This window comes from Anser anser (assembly GCF_964211835.1).
Source record: "Anser anser genome assembly, chromosome: 12".
NCBI classification, from domain to species: Eukaryota; Metazoa; Chordata; class Aves; order Anseriformes; family Anatidae; genus Anser; species Anser anser.
The window spans coordinates 8,324,135-8,341,586 of record NC_139733.1 but is presented as its reverse complement, the minus strand read 5'-3'; the positions used below and the strand labels follow the sequence as shown (position 1 = coordinate 8,341,586).

General features: G+C 62.1%; 2 long non-coding RNA genes across 4 annotated transcripts; both read left to right on the top strand.

Moving 5' to 3' along the window:
• Positions 1-503: 503 nt before the first annotated feature.
• LOC310880093 lies at positions 504-7,643 on the top strand. Of its 3 annotated transcripts, none has more exons than XR_014571371.1 (3): positions 504-5,928; positions 6,198-6,854; positions 7,048-7,643. It is a non-coding gene; the product is annotated as an uncharacterized lncRNA (long non-coding RNA). The 3 variants fall into 3 exon arrangements; XR_014571372.1 differs by having other exon boundaries at positions 504-6,854; positions 7,048-7,195; positions 7,314-7,643; XR_014571373.1 differs by having other exon boundaries at positions 504-6,854.
• A 2,281-nt stretch (positions 7,644-9,924) lies between these two features.
• Positions 9,925-14,949, top strand: LOC310880022. Its single transcript, XR_014571335.1, has 2 exons — positions 9,925-14,501; positions 14,620-14,949. It is a non-coding gene; the product is annotated as an uncharacterized lncRNA (long non-coding RNA).
• The last annotated feature ends 2,503 nt before the right edge of the window (positions 14,950-17,452 follow it).

Below are 17,452 nucleotides of genomic sequence, written 5' to 3'. Positions count from 1 at the left end.
TCCGCAGGCGCCTCTCCGCAGCCTCGGAAGCCCGGGCACCGAGACGGGCCCAGCGCCAGCGGCCGCCACCCGTGCCCGGACGAGTACAGCGCACCCGCCCGCCCCCGGCCAGCTGGCTGCAGCGCGACCAGCCCAGCACCCTCCAGCCCCCGCAGCCGCCATGGACACCACCCCCCCGTCCCCCACCACCCCCCCGTCCCCCACCACCGTCCCGGCCCTCCTACGAGGGCTGGGGGCGGCCCCCCCGGCGTGCGGGGCAGCGGGGGGGTGAGGACTGGCAGCCGTCCGGCAGCTTTGCCGAGCGGCATGCCTTCTCAGAATAAAGCTCTGCACCCGAGTCGCCAGTGTCCGGGCCGTGCTTCGCCTCGCGCTAACTGCCCAGAGCAGCGAGAAGCTACAAGCAACCTGCGGACACCTTTCCGCCCGCTCCAGCCTCTTCTGCCGCCTGCCCCGAGCTCTGCGGGGGAACGGGCTCAGTCCTGAATGCTCCTTCCCGGCCGCTCTCTTGCCCTGCTCCAGCATGCGGTCCCTCCCATGCCATTGCAGGCCTTCCCAAAGTGGTCCTGCGTGGGCTGCCCACGGGCTGCAGGACTTGCAGAGCTGCTGCAGCATGGGTCCGTGCCATGGGGTCCATCCTTCAGGAGCACACTGCTGCAGCGGGGGTCCCGCACAGGTGGCAGCTCCTGCCCTCCTGCTACCAAACCCTTGCCATGAAAGATGAATACAAGGGCGGCCAGGGCGTCAAGGTGACATCAAAGACACCTCCTGCGTCGCCCTCGTTGATGGGCTGTAGGTGGAGAAGCTGCAGCAAAGCGGGACCCATGGCCTCACCGGCTCCAAGGCTGGACCCCATAGCTCTGCTCTTCAGACCGATGACATCTTCCCCATTCCCAGTCCAGAAAAAGTCCCGAGGTGCGGACTCTGCGAGACCAGGAAAGGGGAGGCACCGCGATAAACAGGCTTTTCCCAGTGCTGGCGGCCTTGGGGACACCAGACAATTCCAGACAGGAGCTGGGGCTCTCTTCCGAGCAGCTGCGAACGAGGCTGTCCCTTTTCAGATCCGCTTCCTTACCCAGCGGCAGAACAGAGGCAGAACCTCTTCTGCGAGGTTTTCTGCTTCTTTCGCACTGTTTGGCTGGCTGTTCTTTGTCTCCTTGTCCTGGCCAGCCTGTTGTGCGGCGCCCCGTGGGCTGGTGACACAGCTCTCTGTCTCCTCAGGCTTTTCCTTAGAGCATCAACAAGTCCTGAGCCCTGCTGGTTGGATGGGTACGTTCAGCCCTGCAGCGAGGTCTGCCACACAGGGAAATTTCTGAGCAGCAGCCCCCAAACTAGGTGCTGGATCCCCAGTCACAGAAAAAGGGTATAGCTTTTCCTATCTTTCGAGCTTTGTCTCCCTTATGCGGGGGTCTTGGTCCAGGCTCGCTGCTGGAGAGGCGACGGCTGAAGCCCTGTTGTTCATGGGGTTCGTGAGCTGGTCCGGGCATGCCACCAGCACGTAGAAGGACGGAGAAGAGCCCAGGGCCCTGCTGTGCCCCGCAGCGCTGCTTCAAAGGTGGTGTCCTTGCTGGTGTTCCAGCTGTGCGGCTGCAGGATCTCCTCCAGCCCCAGCTCCCACTTCCCGCAGAGCTCCGGGGGCCTGAGCAGCGCTACGGGCAAGTCCCAGCTGGTGTTCTGGGGGCAGGTTCTGGCATGGCTGGGCAGCGTGATGTGGAAAGCCCTGTCTGCCATTCTTCTTCTGCCCTGCTCGGCAGCCAGGCCCTGGATGGCTGGCAGCTGGGAGGCTTCTGCCCAGCTGGGAAATTCCTTCCTATAGAGTGTCTGCAGCTTCGCACCTCACCCCCCTGAAAAAAAAAAAATAAAATAAAATAAAATAAAATTTAATCCCAAAGCCCTGATACTTCACAACCTGGTTTGCCTGGAGCCGTGCTTGGATAACAAGGCTAGCACCTTGGCGACGTACTCAGCGCCATCGTGTCTGGAAAACTTCCCTATCCACCAAGCCCGCCAAGCACTGCGCAGCCACCTCTGCCACAAGCACCTTGTTTCTCACACACACCTCTCCACGTATGTGGACGTCCATAAATAAAGGAGTGCGGAGCTACACTACATCTCTTGCATGTATTTTGGGGTAAAAGTCTCACGGCAACTGCCAGTTGTAGGAGGCTCACTTACCTGGGCCTGAAAGAGGTCAGTGCTCCAGCAGTGTTTCCAGGACCTGTGGTCTGTCCCCACCACCAGGCTCTCCTCCATCCGTTGCGTGTGGCCAGTTCCAGTGCGCCTCCGCTGGCTGCACTGCGCTGTGGAGGGTGCCTTGAGAATGAGCCTTTGTACCCCAAACTGAGGGTTTGGGTCCCAAAGAGAAGGCTCTGGGCACTAAAAAAGAGGCTTTGGGCTCTCAGGATGAGCCTTTGGACCCTGAAATTCAGGCCTCGTCTCCTAGCATGAGGATTTGGGAATTTGAAAGCAGGGGTGTTCCCCTCTAATAGGGCCTGACCGTCTGAGAAGGCCGCTTTGCACCTTCCAATGAAAGTGTGGCCCCTAAAACTGGGGCATTGTGCCCTAAAAATGGCAGCCTGGTCCATATGAGTGTGGCTGTAAACAAGAAAAAGCCAGTAAAAAGGAGGGTTTATCCTTTCAAACAAGGCTTTCGAGCCCAAGGAAGAGGCTTTCTGCTCTATTATGTGACGCTGAGGCCTAAAAAGAATGCTTTGGGCCCTAAAAATGAGAGCCTGGGTCCAAAACTGGAGGGTGTAGGTGATAAAAAGTTGGCTTTGGATCCCAAGTATAGGCTCTCTTGCCCTGAAAATGTCCTGAAAGCTGGGTGCTTAAGGACAAGGCTGTGGTCTGTAAAGAGGAGCCTTGGTGCCATACCTGTATGCTTTTCAGGTGCAAAGAAAAGGTGATAAAAAGGTTTTGGATCCACAAAAGATGCTCTTAGCCCTGAAGTGAAGGGGTTACGGGGTGAAAATGAGACATTTGGCCCTAAAAATGAGGCTTTGATTCCTCAGAAAGGGTCTTTTCTGTGTGCCCGGAGCATCCCAAAGGCCCTGCTGGCAGCTGGTCACAGGTTTGCTGGCTCAAATGGGGCCTCGTGGGGCTGAAGAGCTGCTGGGGGAAACTGCTCTCGGCCGCTCTGGTTCAGAAGAGCTGGCCTCTGGAGGGAACCCACTTCGAGACTCTGTCCCCAGTGCTACAGCGCCTGGCTGTCGTCGTGCAGCCTGGCAGCATCCCAAAAGGACGCTCGCTGCTGGCCAGAGTCAGAGGGGGCAGATCCTTCCTCCGGGCACATGGTGGGCATTTGCCAAACCCTGCTGGCAACCTCCAGCCCCAAATGCCCTCGGCACACAGAGCTGGGGCTGTGCTGGGAAGGCAGGCAGCGATGAGCCCGCCCAAGGACAGGGACACCCCAGCACTATTTGGGTCTGTAGGGGCCAGGCTCAGCCTGGTTTGGTGCTTCAGTCACAAGCTGGGTGCTGATGTCAGTCGGGAAGGGGCTGTGTCAGGGATGGTGCCCTGTCAGTGTCCCAGGCCGGGCTGGACGGAGTTGCAAGCCCCCTGGGGCCGGGGCAGCTGTCCCTGCCTGCGGCAGGGGGTGGCCAGGTGCCCTCTGAGGGTCCCTTCCAAGCTGGCAGTGCCGGGGGCAGCGACGGCACAGCAGCGCTCTCCCCAGCACCCCGTCTGCACACGCTTGCTCTGCTTGCCCTGCGCCCCGAGCGCTGATGCCACGCGGCCCCAGCCCCATGCATGCAGCCCCTGTGCCAGCAGGGCGCGGCCATGAGGTCACAGCGCCGCGCTGTGACGCTGTGCCAGGCCACGGGCACCTCTCTGCGCCGGCCCCAACGGGCGGCACTCACGCGGCGGTGGCAGCATGGGGCGGATGTGGGGGGCTGCGGCCCCCACCCGCCTCCTCCTCCTCCTCCTCGTGCTGGCAGGCCTGTGTGCCCGGGATGCCTGGGCTATGCCAAGGCGAGCGCTGGCAGCAGGTGGGTGCCAGCGCCGGGGGCAGCGGCAGGGCCGTAGCCGGGCGAGTCGCCGGAGGGGCTGGGGGCTGAAGCCTGGGCTGAGCCCCCCCGGGGCCCCTGTGAGCCGAGCCACGCGCCGCGCTGCCCCGGGTCCGGCCTTCCCGTACGTTTGTCCGCCTGGCCCTCGAGGGGTGCTGCGCGTGGCCTTCAGCCTGCGTCCCGAAAGCTGGCGGGGGCCGGCCGGGAGGTCCCTGAGCCCCGCCGCAGCCTCAGGAGTCTCGCCCCGTGCCTGGGTCCCGCACCATGCCCCGGCCCCTCCGTCACTGCAGGGTGCTCAGGGGCACAGCGGGCAACGGGAATGTGTCTTCTCTCTGGTTGCTTCCAGGTGACGATGCGCGCGGCAGCGCTTACCCAGCTCCTCAGCTGGATCCTGGAGTGGAGCTTCAGGGGCATCCCAGCGGTAAGTTGTCACCGTCCCTTGCCTCGAAAGAAGCAGCATTTGCTTTGTGATCACTGGTCCACGTGCGACTGGAGATCCCCTGAAGGCCTTCCGAGGGGTTGTCCGCTCACTGGGGGGGCTTCCCGAGGGCAGAACTGGTTGCAGCACGCAGTGGAAGCCCTCCTCACCTGTCCTGGACCCCCTTTGTGCCCGCAGGCCGTGCTGTTCCAGCTGCCCCGTGGAATCCTGCTCCTGAGACTGGGTGGCACCCCACAGGTACGTCGATGTCGATCTTCATTTCCTTGGGGTTTGTTAGTGGCTTTCTGCGCTAGCTGAGCAGTGCTGCAGCCTCTCCCTGGCCAGTGGGCTCTTCTCCACAAGAAGCGGGGATGATTGTTTTTCCCCCATGCTTTAGCGTGGGCTTCCCGTGCGTCTGTTAGGAATGTCCTGGTAAGGAAGCACCGGCAGGCCTCTGTGCATTTGTCCGCCCGGCCCCGGAGGGGTGCCGCACGTGGCCTGCAGGCAGAGTTTTGAAAGCTGCCGGCACCAGCCAGGAGGTCCCCAGGCCCTGCTGCAGCCTCGGGAATCTTGCCCTGCTCCTGGGCCCTGTGCCGTGCCCCGGCCCCTCCGTCACTGCAGGGCACTGGGGAAGAAGGAGGTCACAGCGCGCAGTGGGAACGTTTTTGCTCTGTGCCCGTAGGTGATGGCTACGTGACGTCTGAGCATGGTCCTGTCCCCGTGCCCCAGGGCGATCCCACAAGTAAGTCACTGGGAGGAGTGAGCATTTACCGCTTTGGTTGCTGTCCGCGTGAAATGGACCTTCAGCCTTCCTTGGCCTCAGACATGCAGGAGAGCAGAGAGGGAAGGGGTCAGGCTCGGTGACACGCCTGGGGCGCTTTGCCTTGCCAGGCTGTCTTTGCCAGCCGCTCCGCCCCCGTGCTGCAGAGCCAGCGGGCACGTTGGGGTTGAGTTTAGAGCCTGGGGTGAGCTCTGGGGAGGCCCTTCTCTGGGCAGCTGCACGCATGGTTAGTTTTGTCCCAGCACGGTGGCACTGCAGGCCCCTGGTGACTGTTTGCAAGAGGCTCCGGGGCGGGAGGGAGAGCCGAGGGCCATGCAGCAGTCCCCTGTTGGAACTGCATTCACTGCTGTGCGATGGGAAGAAGCATCCTGCCCCGTTTGGTGGGAGCTGCTCTGCTCTGTGTTTGTTTGCAGGCGTGGCTGTAGGCGATGGCTATCCAGCTTCCCCGCTGGGTCCCGGCGCCGAGCTGCAGGGAGGTCACACGGGTAGGGCCTTTTAGTTGCGTTGAGAGCTGCCGGCTCCAAGCCCAAACGTCAGCCCGGTGTCTCTGGTGTGCTCACTCTGCACCTTCGGAGCCTGCTTTTCAGTGCTTTATTCACACGGAATTTAACGTCCTCCTTTCTGCTTAGGTCCTCGAAGAGCGATGCGTCAAGCTAAAAGAGGCAAAAGTTCCCAGAGGACCTCGGAAATCCTGAAGGAAATCCTGAAGGAACTGGAGGGAGCACAGGGTGGGTGTGTTGCACGTGGAAGCCTGAGGGGCTGGGTACAGCCCCGGACACGCCGTAGCCTGCACGGCAGGAAGGCCCCAGTCGGAGCCTCGCGGTGATCTCCCGGGGTGATCGGTTGGTTGGACTAGCGACTAGGAGCACCCCCAAAAGCCTAGGCTTTGTTGCAAAGCCACCTGTGTGCATGTTGAGAAGCATCGCCTCCTGAAGATAGCCCGTTCCTGCTGAGGAACGGTCGCTCCCCATCCAACTGTGCCGCTTTCTTTCTAAAGGGGCGGACGGAGAGGCTGTGAAGCAGGAGGCGTTTCCGAGGGGAAACACGCTGCCAGGCTCTGAGGGAGCGACAGAGGCAGTGCAAGCGACCGTCCCGCCAGGTAACTGCCGTCCGCTGGCACGGTTAGCACAGAGCAGGTGCTGCCAAAGGAGCCTGGAACCGCTCTGGAGGAGGGCTGTGGTCTCTGGCGTGCGGAGCTCAGCGCCAGCAGTGTGCCAGACAGAGATGCTCGCGGGCCTCCGTGCCTGTGGTTAGGGATTGCCTGCCTCCCACCGCAGCCAGTTCCCAGGGGCTTCGGCACTTTTCCCTTGGGGGAAAGAGGCATCTGAAGCGCCTTCAGCAGGTGACTGACGGGGCCCGTGACCCTTAATGGAGCGTACCTCCCGCAGCACCTGAGTCCCGCAGCTTGCCAAAGTCCCCAGGGGCCCAAAGCAGCACCGCAGCACCGAGTGGGACCCCTCCTGCGACCTGCGGCCCAGGGGGCTGCACGGACTCGCAGATGGGGCACGGGCCCAGAGGGAGCCTCTCCGTCCTTCTGCATCCTCTGTGCCTAAGCCGCGCTGAGGCTTTCCCTTTCTCTGGTTCTTGGCAGTGCTCTCGGAGCCCGGAGAAGCCCGCCACACCGGGGTGTTTCAGTTTTTTCGAGAGAATCCAGGTACTGAGCAGGCCGTAAGCGGGAGCCGCGTGCTGGGAGCTGGGAGCATGGCGGCGGTGCCTTCTGCTGAAAGCAAGGCAGCTTCTTCACTGAGAGGCTGGCAGCAGGAGAGCAGACATCTCGGCACTGCCAGAGCTCCCGCAGGCTGCCCAGCAGCGCAAGCACGCGCTAAGGCCCCGAGCTGTTCCTCCAGGTGCGGCTGGCGAGAGGACCGCGAGTGCCTCGGACGGTGCCGCCGTGCGCAAGCACTGCCTCGTGAGCACGGCGGCAATCTTGGGCTCCCTGCTCTTCGTCATGCTTCTGTGCTGCGGGGTCATCCGGCTGCGCAGGAAAAGACAGCAGTGAGTGGCCGTCTCTTGCCCCAGCTCCCCGTCGGCCGGCTGCCGCTGGCCTTGCAGCACCGCCGGTGAGGTGCTGCGGCGCGGCCGCCGGGTGCTGCCCAGCCTCCTCTCTCCGCAGGCGCCTCTCCGCAGCCTCGGAAGCCCGGGCACCGAGACGGGCCCAGCGCCAGCGGCCGCCACCCGTGCCCGGACGAGTACAGCGCACCCGCCCGCCCCCGGCCAGCTGGCTGCAGCGCGACCAGCCCAGCACCCTCCAGCCCCCGCAGCCGCCATGGACACCACCCCCCCGTCCCCCACCACCCCCCCGTCCCCCACCACCGTCCCGGCCCTCCTACGAGGGCTGGGGGCGGCCCCCCCGGCGTGCGGGGCAGCGGGGGGGTGAGGACTGGCAGCCGTCCGGCAGCTTTGCCGAGCGGCATGCCTTCTCAGAATAAAGCTCTGCACCCGAGTCGCCAGTGTCCGGGCCGTGCTTCGCCTCGCGCTAACTGCCCAGAGCAGCGAGAAGCTACAAGCAACCTGCGGACACCTTTCCGCCCGCTCCAGCCTCTTCTGCCGCCTGCCCCGAGCTCTGCGGGGGAACGGGCTCAGTCCCGAATGCTCCTTCCCGGCCGCTCTCTTGCCCTGCTCCAGCATGCGGTCCCTCCCATGCCATTGCAGGCCTTCCCAAAGTGGTCCTGCGTGGGCTGCCCACGGGCTGCAGGACTTGCAGAGCTGCTGCAGCATGGGTCCGTGCCATGGGGTCCATCCTTCAGGAGCACACTGCTGCAGCGGGGGTCCCGCACAGGTGGCAGCTCCTGCCCTCCTGCTACCAAACCCTTGCCATGAAAGATGAATACAAGGGCGGCCAGGGCGTCAAGGTGACATCAAAGACACCTCCTGCGTCGCCCTCGTTGATGGGCTGTAGGTGGAGAAGCTGCAGCAAAGCGGGACCCATGGCCTCACCGGCTCCAAGGCTGGACCCCATAGCTCTGCTCTTCAGACCGATGACATCTTCCCCATTCCCAGTCCAGAAAAAGTCCCGAGGTGCGGACTCTGCGAGACCAGGAAAGGGGAGGCACCGCGATAAACAGGCTTTTCCCAGTGCTGGCGGCCTTGGGGACACCAGACAATTCCAGACAGGAGCTGGGGCTCTCTTCCGAGCAGCTGCGAACGAGGCTGTCCCTTTTCAGATCCGCTTCCTTACCCAGCGGCAGAACAGAGGCAGAACCTCTTCTGCGAGGTTTTCTGCTTCTTTCGCACTGTTTGGCTGGCTGTTCTTTGTCTCCTTGTCCTGGCCAGCCTGTTGTGCGGCGCCCCGTGGGCTGGTGACACAGCTCTCTGTCTCCTCAGGCTTTTCCTTAGAGCATCAACAAGTCCTGAGCCCTGCTGGTTGGATGGGTACGTTCAGCCCTGCAGCGAGGTCTGCCACACAGGGAAATTTCTGAGCAGCAGCCCCCAAACTAGGTGCTGGATCCCCAGTCACAGAAAAAGGGTATAGCTTTTCCTATCTTTCGAGCTTTGTCTCCCTTATGCGGGGGTCTTGGTCCAGGCTCGCTGCTGGAGAGGCGACGGCTGAAGCCCTGTTGTTCATGGGGTTCGTGAGCTGGTCCGGGCATGCCACCAGCACGTAGAAGGACGGAGAAGAGCCCAGGGCCCTGCTGTGCCCCGCAGCGCTGCTTCAAAGGTGGTGTCCTTGCTGGTGTTCCAGCTGTGCGGCTGCAGGATCTCCTCCAGCCCCAGCTCCCACTTCCCGCAGAGCTCCGGGGGCCTGAGCAGCGCTACGGGCAAGTCCCAGCTGGTGTTCTGGGGGCAGGTTCTGGCATGGCTGGGCAGCGTGATGTGGAAAGCCCTGTCTGCCATTCTTCTTCTGCCCTGCTCGGCAGCCAGGCCCTGGATGGCTGGCAGCTGGGAGGCTTCTGCCCAGCTGGGAAATTCCTTCCTATAGAGTGTCTGCAGCTTCGCACCTCACCCCCCTGAAAAAAAAAAAATAAAATAAAATAAAATAAAATTTAATCCCAAAGCCCTGATACTTCACAACCTGGTTTGCCTGGAGCCGTGCTTGGATAACAAGGCTAGCACCTTGGCGACGTACTCAGCGCCATCGTGTCTGGAAAACTTCCCTATCCACCAAGCCCGCCAAGCACTGCGCAGCCACCTCTGCCACAAGCACCTTGTTTCTCACACACACCTCTCCACGTATGTGGACGTCCATAAATAAAGGAGTGCGGAGCTACACTACATCTCTTGCATGTATTTTGGGGTAAAAGTCTCACGGCAACTGCCAGTTGTAGGAGGCTCACTTACCTGGGCCTGAAAGAGGTCAGTGCTCCAGCAGTGTTTCCAGGACCTGTGGTCTGTCCCCACCACCAGGCTCTCCTCCATCCGTTGCGTGTGGCCAGTTCCAGTGCGCCTCCGCTGGCTGCACTGCGCTGTGGAGGGTGCCTTGAGAATGAGCCTTTGTACCCCAAACTGAGGGTTTGGGTCCCAAAGAGAAGGCTCTGGGCACTAAAAAAGAGGCTTTGGGCTCTCAGGATGAGCCTTTGGACCCTGAAATTCAGGCCTCGTCTCCTAGCATGAGGATTTGGGAATTTGAAAGCAGGGGTGTTCCCCTCTAATAGGGCCTGACCGTCTGAGAAGGCCGCTTTGCACCTTCCAATGAAAGTGTGGCCCCTAAAACTGGGGCATTGTGCCCTAAAAATGGCAGCCTGGTCCAAATGAGTGTGGCTGTAAACAAGAAAAAGCCAGTAAAAAGGAGGGTTTATCCTTTCAAACAAGGCTTTCGAGCCCAAGGAAGAGGCTTTCTGCTCTATTATGTGACGCTGAGGCCTAAAAAGAATGCTTTGGGCCCTAAAAATGAGAGCCTGGGTCCAAAACTGGAGGGTGTAGGTGATAAAAAGTTGGCTTTGGATCCCAAGTATAGGCTCTCTTGCCCTGAAAATGTCCTGAAAGCTGGGTGCTTAAGGACAAGGCTGTGGTCTGTAAAGAGGAGCCTTGGTGCCATACCTGTATGCTTTTCAGGTGCAAAGAAAAGGTGATAAAAAGGTTTTGGATCCACAAAAGATGCTCTTAGCCCTGAAGTGAAGGGGTTACGGGGTGAAAATGAGACATTTGGCCCTAAAAATGAGGCTTTGATTCCTCAGAAAGGGTCTTTTCTGTGTGCCCGGAGCATCCCAAAGGCCCTGCTGGCAGCTGGTCACAGGTTTGCTGGCTCAAATGGGGCCTCGTGGGGCTGAAGAGCTGCTGGGGGAAACTGCTCTCGGCCGCTCTGGTTCAGAAGAGCTGGCCTCTGGAGGGAACCCACTTCGAGACTCTGTCCCCAGTGCTACAGCGCCTGGCTGTCGTCGTGCAGCCTGGCAGCATCCCAAAAGGACGCTCGCTGCTGGCCAGAGTCAGAGGGGGCAGATCCTTCCTCCGGGCACATGGTGGGCATTTGCCAAACCCTGCTGGCAACCTCCAGCCCCAAATGCCCTCGGCACACAGAGCTGGGGCTGTGCTGGGAAGGCAGGCAGCGATGAGCCCGCCCAAGGACAGGGACACCCCAGCACTATTTGGGTCTGTAGGGGCCAGGCTCAGCCTGGTTTGGTGCTTCAGTCACAAGCTGGGTGCTGATGTCAGTCGGGAAGGGGCTGTGTCAGGGATGGTGCCCTGTCAGTGTCCCAGGCCGGGCTGGACGGAGTTGCAAGCCCCCTGGGGCCGGGGCAGCTGTCCCTGCCTGCGGCAGGGGGTGGCCAGGTGCCCTCTGAGGGTCCCTTCCAAGCTGGCAGTGCCGGGGGCAGCGACGGCACAGCAGCGCTCTCCCCAGCACCCCGTCTGCACACGCTTGCTCTGCTTGCCCTGCGCCCCGAGCGCTGATGCCACGCGGCCCCAGCCCCATGCATGCAGCCCCTGTGCCAGCAGGGCGCGGCCATGAGGTCACAGCGCCGCGCTGTGACGCTGTGCCAGGCCACGGGCACCTCTCTGCGCCGGCCCCAACGGGCGGCACTCACGCGGCGGTGGCAGCATGGGGCGGATGTGGGGGGCTGCGGCCCCCACCCGCCTCCTCCTCCTCCTCCTCGTGCTGGCAGGCCTGTGTGCCCGGGATGCCTGGGCTATGCCAAGGCGAGCGCTGGCAGCAGGTGGGTGCCAGCGCCGGGGGCAGCGGCAGGGCCGTAGCCGGGCGAGTCGCCGGAGGGGCTGGGGGCTGAAGCCTGGGCTGAGCCCCCCCGGGGCCCCTGTGAGCCGAGCCACGCGCCGCGCTGCCCCGGGTCCGGCCTTCCCGTACGTTTGTCCGCCTGGCCCTCGAGGGGTGCTGCGCGTGGCCTTCAGCCTGCGTCCCGAAAGCTGGCGGGGGCCGGCCGGGAGGTCCCTGAGCCCCGCCGCAGCCTCAGGAGTCTCGCCCCGTGCCTGGGTCCCGCACCATGCCCCGGCCCCTCCGTCACTGCAGGGTGCTCAGGGGCACAGCGGGCAACGGGAATGTGTCTTCTCTCTGGTTGCTTCCAGGTGACGATGCGCGCGGCAGCGCTTACCCAGCTCCTCAGCTGGATCCTGGAGTGGAGCTTCAGGGGCATCCCAGCGGTAAGTTGTCACCGTCCCTTGCCTCGAAAGAAGCAGCATTTGCTTTGTGATCACTGGTCCACGTGCGACTGGAGATCCCCTGAAGGCCTTCCGAGGGGTTGTCCGCTCACTGGGGGGGCTTCCCGAGGGCAGAACTGGTTGCAGCACGCAGTGGAAGCCCTCCTCACCTGTCCTGGACCCCCTTTGTGCCCGCAGGCCGTGCTGTTCCAGCTGCCCCGTGGAATCCTGCTCCTGAGACTGGGTGGCACCCCACAGGTACGTCGATGTCGATCTTCATTTCCTTGGGGTTTGTTAGTGGCTTTCTGCGCTAGCTGAGCAGTGCTGCAGCCTCTCCCTGGCCAGTGGGCTCTTCTCCACAAGAAGCGGGGATGATTGTTTTTCCCCCATGCTTTAGCGTGGGCTTCCCGTGCGTCTGTTAGGAATGTCCTGGTAAGGAAGCACCGGCAGGCCTCTGTGCATTTGTCCGCCCGGCCCCGGAGGGGTGCCGCACGTGGCCTGCAGGCAGAGTTTTGAAAGCTGCCGGCACCAGCCAGGAGGTCCCCAGGCCCTGCTGCAGCCTCGGGAATCTTGCCCTGCTCCTGGGCCCTGTGCCGTGCCCCGGCCCCTCCGTCACTGCAGGGCACTGGGGAAGAAGGAGGTCACAGCGCGCAGTGGGAACGTTTTTGCTCTGTGCCCGTAGGTGATGGCTACGTGACGTCTGAGCATGGTCCTGTCCCCGTGCCCCAGGGCGATCCCACAAGTAAGTCACTGGGAGGAGTGAGCATTTACCGCTTTGGTTGCTGTCCGCGTGAAATGGACCTTCAGCCTTCCTTGGCCTCAGACATGCAGGAGAGCAGAGAGGGAAGGGGTCAGGCTCGGTGACACGCCTGGGGCGCTTTGCCTTGCCAGGCTGTCTTTGCCAGCCGCTCCGCCCCCGTGCTGCAGAGCCAGCGGGCACGTTGGGGTTGAGTTTAGAGCCTGGGGTGAGCTCTGGGGAGGCCCTTCTCTGGGCAGCTGCACGCATGGTTAGTTTTGTCCCAGCACGGTGGCACTGCAGGCCCCTGGTGACTGTTTGCAAGAGGCTCCGGGGCGGGAGGGAGAGCCGAGGGCCATGCAGCAGTCCCCTGTTGGAACTGCATTCACTGCTGTGCGATGGGAAGAAGCATCCTGCCCCGTTTGGTGGGAGCTGCTCTGCTCTGTGTTTGTTTGCAGGCGTGGCTGTAGGCGATGGCTATCCAGCTTCCCCGCTGGGTCCCGGCGCCGAGCTGCAGGGAGGTCACACGGGTAGGGCCTTTTAGTTGCGTTGAGAGCTGCCGGCTCCAAGCCCAAACGTCAGCCCGGTGTCTCTGGTGTGCTCACTCTGCACCTTCGGAGCCTGCTTTTCAGTGCTTTATTCACACGGAATTTAACGTCCTCCTTTCTGCTTAGGTCCTCGAAGAGCGATGCGTCAAGCTAAAAGAGGCAAAAGTTCCCAGAGGACCTCGGAAATCCTGAAGGAAATCCTGAAGGAACTGGAGGGAGCACAGGGTGGGTGTGTTGCACGTGGAAGCCTGAGGGGCTGGGTACAGCCCCGGACACGCCGTAGCCTGCACGGCAGGAAGGCCCCAGTCGGAGCCTCGCGGTGATCTCCCGGGGTGATCGGTTGGTTGGACTAGCGACTAGGAGCACCCCCAAAAGCCTAGGCTTTGTTGCAAAGCCACCTGTGTGCATGTTGAGAAGCATCGCCTCCTGAAGATAGCCCGTTCCTGCTGAGGAACGGTCGCTCCCCATCCAACTGTGCCGCTTTCTTTCTAAAGGGGCGGACGGAGAGGCTGTGAAGCAGGAGGCGTTTCCGAGGGGAAACACGCTGCCAGGCTCTGAGGGAGCGACAGAGGCAGCGCAAGCGACCGTCCCGCCAGGTAACTGCCGTCCGCTGGCACGGTTAGCACAGAGCAGGTGCTGCCAAAGGAGCCTGGAACCGCTCTGGAGGAGGGCTGTGGTCTCTGGCGTGCGGAGCTCAGCGCCAGCAGTGTGCCAGACAGAGATGCTCGCGGGCCTCCGTGCCTGTGGTTAGGGATTGCCTGCCTCCCACCGCAGCCAGTTCCCAGGGGCTTCGGCACTTTTCCCTTGGGGGAAAGAGGCATCTGAAGCGCCTTCAGCAGGTGACTGACGGGGCCCGTGACCCTTAATGGAGCGTACCTCCCGCAGCACCTGAGTCCCGCAGCTTGCCAAAGTCCCCAGGGGCCCAAAGCAGCACCGCAGCACCGAGTGGGACCCCTCCTGCGACCTGCGGCCCAGGGGGCTGCACGGACTCGCAGATGGGGCACGGGCCCAGAGGGAGCCTCTCCGTCCTTCTGCATCCTCTGTGCCTAAGCCGCGCTGAGGCTTTCCCTTTCTCTGGTTCTTGGCAGTGCTCTCGGAGCCCGGAGAAGCCCGCCACACCGGGGTGTTTCAGTTTTTTCGAGAGAATCCAGGTACTGAGCAGGCCGTAAGCGGGAGCCGCGTGCTGGGAGCTGGGAGCATGGCGGCGGTGCCTTCTGCTGAAAGCAAGGCAGCTTCTTCACTGAGAGGCTGGCAGCGGGAGAGCAGACATCTCGGCACTGCCAGAGCTCCCGCAGGCTGCCCAGCAGCGCAAGCACGCGCTAAGGCCCCGAGCTGTTCCTCCAGGTGCGGCTGGCGAGAGGACCGCGAGTGCCTCGGACGGTGCCGCCGTGCGCAAGCACTGCCTCGTGAGCACGGCGGCAATCTTGGGCTCCCTGCTCTTCGTCATGCTTCTGTGCTGCGGGGTCATCCGGCTGCGCAGGAAAAGACAGCAGTGAGTGGCCGTCTCTTGCCCCAGCTCCCCGTCGGCCGGCTGCCGCTGGCCTTGCAGCACCGCCGGTGAGGTGCTGCGGCGCGGCCGCCGGGTGCTGCCCAGCCTCCTCTCTCCGCAGGCGCCTCTCCGCAGCCTCGGAAGCCCGGGCACCGAGACGGGCCCAGCGCCAGCGGCCGCCACCCGTGCCCGGACGAGTACAGCGCACCCGCCCGCCCCCGGCCAGCTGGCTGCAGCGCGACCAGCCCAGCACCCTCCAGCCCCCGCAGCCGCCATGGACACCACCCCCCCGTCCCCCACCACCCCCCCGTCCCCCACCACCGTCCCGGCCCTCCTACGAGGGCTGGGGGCGGCCCCCCCGGCGTGCGGGGCAGCGGGGGGGTGAGGACTGGCAGCCGTCCGGCAGCTTTGCCGAGCGGCATGCCTTCTCAGAATAAAGCTCTGCACCCGAGTCGCCAGTGTCCGGGCCGTGCTTCGCCTCGCGCTAACTGCCCAGAGCAGCGAGAAGCTACAAGCAACCTGCGGACACCTTTCCGCCCGCTCCAGCCTCTTCTGCCGCCTGCCCCGAGCTCTGCGGGGGAACGGGCTCAGTCCCGAATGCTCCTTCCCGGCCGCTCTCTTGCCCTGCTCCAGCATGCGGTCCCTCCCATGCCATTGCAGGCCTTCCCAAAGTGGTCCTGCGTGGGCTGCCCACGGGCTGCAGGACTTGCAGAGCTGCTGCAGCATGGGTCCGTGCCATGGGGTCCATCCTTCAGGAGCACACTGCTGCAGCGGGGGTCCCGCACAGGTGGCAGCTCCTGCCCTCCTGCTACCAAACCCTTGCCATGAAAGATGAATACAAGGGCGGCCAGGGCGTCAAGGTGACATCAAAGACACCTCCTGCGTCGCCCTCGTTGATGGGCTGTAGGTGGAGAAGCTGCAGCAAAGCGGGACCCATGGCCTCACCGGCTCCAAGGCTGGACCCCATAGCTCTGCTCTTCAGACCGATGACATCTTCCCCATTCCCAGTCCAGAAAAAGTCCCGAGGTGCGGACTCTGCGAGACCAGGAAAGGGGAGGCACCGCGATAAACAGGCTTTTCCCAGTGCTGGCGGCCTTGGGGACACCAGACAATTCCAGACAGGAGCTGGGGCTCTCTTCCGAGCAGCTGCGAACGAGGCTGTCCCTTTTCAGATCCGCTTCCTTACCCAGCGGCAGAACAGAGGCAGAACCTCTTCTGCGAGGTTTTCTGCTTCTTTCGCACTGTTTGGCTGGCTGTTCTTTGTCTCCTTGTCCTGGCCAGCCTGTTGTGCGGCGCCCCGTGGGCTGGTGACACAGCTCTCTGTCTCCTCAGGCTTTTCCTTAGAGCATCAACAAGTCCTGAGCCCTGCTGGTTGGATGGGTACGTTCAGCCCTGCAGCGAGGTCTGCCACACAGGGAAATTTCTGAGCAGCAGCCCCCAAACTAGGTGCTGGATCCCCAGTCACAGAAAAAGGGTATAGCTTTTCCTATCTTTCGAGCTTTGTCTCCCTTATGCGGGGGTCTTGGTCCAGGCTCGCTGCTGGAGAGGCGACGGCTGAAGCCCTGTTGTTCATGGGGTTCGTGAGCTGGTCCGGGCATGCCACCAGCACGTAGAAGGACGGAGAAGAGCCCAGGGCCCTGCTGTGCCCCGCAGCGCTGCTTCAAAGGTGGTGTCCTTGCTGGTGTTCCAGCTGTGCGGCTGCAGGATCTCCTCCAGCCCCAGCTCCCACTTCCCGCAGAGCTCCGGGGGCCTGAGCAGCGCTACGGGCAAGTCCCAGCTGGTGTTCTGGGGGCAGGTTCTGGCATGGCTGGGCAGCGTGATGTGGAAAGCCCTGTCTGCCATTCTTCTTCTGCCCTGCTCGGCAGCCAGGCCCTGGATGGCTGGCAGCTGGGAGGCTTCTGCCCACCTGGGAAATTCCTTCCTATAGAGTGTCTGCAGCTTCGCACCTCACCCCCCTGAAAAAAAAAAAATAAAATAAAATAAAATAAAATTTAATCCCAAAGCCCTGATACTTCACAACCTGGTTTGCCTGGAGCCGTGCTTGGATAACAAGGCTAGCACCTTGGCGACGTACTCAGCGCCATCGTGTCTGGAAAACTTCCCTATCCACCAAGCCCGCCAAGCACTGCGCAGCCACCTCTGCCACAAGCACCTTGTTTCTCACACACACCTCTCCACGTATGTGGACGTCCATAAATAAAGGAGTGCGGAGCTACACTACATCTCTTGCATGTATTTTGGGGTAAAAGTCTCACGGCAACTGCCAGTTGTAGGAGGCTCACTTACCTGGGCCTGAAAGAGGTCAGTGCTCCAGCAGTGTTTCCAGGACCTGTGGTCTGTCCCCACCACCAGGCTCTCCTCCATCCGTTGCGTGTGGCCAGTTCCAGTGCGCCTCCGCTGGCTGCACTGCGCTGTGGAGGGTGCCTTGAGAATGAGCCTTTGTACCCCAAACTGAGGGTTTGGGTCCCAAAGAGAAGGCTCTGGGCACTAAAAAAGAGGCTTTGGGCTCTCAGGATGAGCCTTTGGACCCTGAAATTCAGGCCTCGTCTCCTAGCATGAGGATTTGGGAATTTGAAAGCAGGGGTGTTCCCCTCTAATAGGGCCTGACCGTCTGAGAAGGCCGCTTTGCACCTTCCAATGAAAGTGTGGCCCCTAAAACTGGGGCATTGTGCCCTAAAAATGGCAGCCTGGTCCATATGAGTGTGGCTGTAAACAAGAAAAAGCCAGTAAAAAGGAGGGTTTATCCTTTCAAACAAGGCTTTCGAGCCCAAGGAAGAGGCTTTCTGCTCTATTATGTGACGCTGAGGCCTAAAAAGAATGCTTTGGGCCCTAAAAATGAGAGCCTGGGTCCAAAACTGGAGGGTGTAGGTGATAAAAAGTTGGCTTTGGATCCCAAGTATAGGCTCTCTTGCCCTGAAAATGTCCTGAAAGCTGGGTGCTTAAGGACAAGGCTG